The following is a 2,630-nucleotide window of genomic DNA, read 5'->3' as shown; positions in this document are numbered from 1 at the left end:
TTTTGATTCTTTTAGTGGTATTTCACGAACTGCCTCTTATACAAAAATATTCATGAAGAAATATAATGCACCTTTTGAACCATAAATATGATAATACAAAATAAAATTTAAAATTCGCATTTTAATAAAGATAAGTTTACAAACTGACTAAAGAGCTGCCGGAGTGTGGAAAAGCCATCAAGCATCTGCTACTATTGGTCCTGAGGTCATATGTATTTTAAATACAGTATATTTTATTTATTCACTGTGGCTCTGTTTCCAAATATAGTGTTAGTGGTATAGGATTGATACATCCTCTTTTATCCTCCTTTTACTCATTTTCCATCTCTGTAGAACTGCAAGAATATCTTACAGGTAACCAGAGTCCCCCTGAGTTCAGCAAAGTAGGTACTCTTATTTAACATTACTGGGCATGACCAGAACATACAGGGTTTTTCTAAGTGAGAATTGTCTCAAATTCAAAGTTTAAGGCCAAAGTAGCTGAATGGAAAGAGGACATGGAGAATTTTTCCAGTGCAGCTACTCTGGTCTTCCATTTGAAATTCACTTTGAATTCCTGACAAGTATCACTTTCGTGAATAACCATGCTACTGTTCATAAAGGATAAAGCCTTAGACATTGGTACAGTTTACTACTTGGTACTGCCACTGTGCACTGTGCAGTATTAAACTTTTTTTTTTTTTTTTTTTTTATCTTCTTCCCACTGTCAAATGTGACTTTAATAATTATTCTAAATCCTAACCGCATGTATAGGGAGGAGTCGAGCATCCTGACCTGCATTTTCAAATTTTATACACTGTCCCATATTAAACAGATGGACTACCCCTGTCTCAGTTATTTCAAATTGCTGATTTATTGGGTCCCTAATGAGCAATAAGGATTTTCTTAACTATTGCGAAGGTACGAAACCTTTATATAGTGTAGGTTTGTTTTATATTACCAAATGATTGCATTCTGTGGTCTGTTCAGGCTGGTTCTTCTTTTATATACAGTTTGAAAATCATCCTGAATTGTAGTCTTGGCAGTGAGTGAAGTTTTATATACTTCTAAATATACTATCTGTGAGTGACAGGGTTACGAAGTGGTGTGTTTTTTGTTTTTGTGTTTGTTTGTTGTGCTTTTCATGGTATTATCATGGTTATCATAGAATACCTCATAATGTGTTTCTATATCTCTCATGTCCTTGTATAATACATTTATTCCCAATGTTTAAACGTGGAATCTGTTAATTAATGCTGAAGCAAGGGGGAATCCTTTTTTTAATCTTTTGATGGATGTTAAAATACATATACAGGAAACCGTACCACTAATGATATGATGAGATGGGCTGGTGAAATGAATGTGCAATGTCAATGAAGGATAATTAAGTGTGTTAAGTTGAGTTGGCACTCAGGACACATCAAACTGATGTGACTTATGTTCATATTATAAGCTTGTAAATATGTAAATTATCCTCTATTTATAATCCTGCTCCCACTTGTTTACATGAAACCCAGCCTGAGGTGGTCACAGAATTCTGATTAACACTATTCTTACACCCACAGCGCAGCTCTTCCTGGACAGGTTAAAACATTAATCAAGAAGCCTTACCGTTTTAATATGGATAAAAAATAAAAAAATCTAAATATTGTCCTATTTAAAAAAATAATACAAAAAGTTAGTCTATAAAACTGTTTAATCTTGTGCAAAGAGCTTACACAAAGACTTTGAGTGAACATGTACAAATAACCATAAATGATGTGCTGATAATGTTTTAACTTATAAAAATAAAAAACTTAAGTGTCTAATTCTGTTCCTTTCTACTATATGGGTGGTGATCAGTAGTATGATGGTGAATATGCAGTTCTCAAATATAGGCTTAAGTACAGAAGTGGCTACAAAATAAAGGCCATGGGAAAAGCTATGTTAAATCATTACCTACAATAGTTGCAATTGTTTTCACTAGAATAGTGTTTATTATAATCTGACCATACCCCATTGGAGAAATAAATTAATTACAGGTTGAATATAGATGACATTACGTACGGTCATATACTTATTAACTGGACAGTACGTAATGTCATCCATCTATTGAGACTTGATTGAGCAGAAGGGATTCTATGGAAAAAATCTAGATGGAAATTCACTGCCTAGAGATGTTGCGTTGCCATATTCACTTGATTACTATTGAAATAGTACAATGCATTTTTGCCAAATATACAATTAAAATCTAACCAATAGCTTATTGATTCGATTAGAAATCTGCTGTATTGAAGCCAGGATAACTTTGGCACAAAATGTCAACAATGCAATCAAAATGGCACATTTGGAAATAACTGTATTTTCTTGAATTTAATGCTCACTTTTTGAAAACTGGAGGCCGAAAAAATGTTTTTGCAAAGCCATATAATGTGCATTTGTACAAGATACTGTATACCGAATCAAAGTTTCACATCCCTGTTGCAGCGATGCAAATATGCATCTCGCCCCGGCGAATTATCATATGCCTTTTTTGTATACCCCAGTGGTCATTAAGTGAGGACCAACTTGGTAAGCAAGAGAGAGGGACACATTCGCAGTTATTCTTTATTGCAATGTGGGTTTGTTTTGTTTTTTTGTTAGTAATAAAATTGTAAGCTCTGCCCCAGGAA

This window comes from Pelobates fuscus, chromosome 11, assembly GCF_036172605.1.
Source record: "Pelobates fuscus isolate aPelFus1 chromosome 11, aPelFus1.pri, whole genome shotgun sequence".
NCBI classification, from domain to species: Eukaryota; Metazoa; Chordata; class Amphibia; order Anura; family Pelobatidae; genus Pelobates; species Pelobates fuscus.
Note: the sequence above shows the minus strand (reverse complement) of the source record.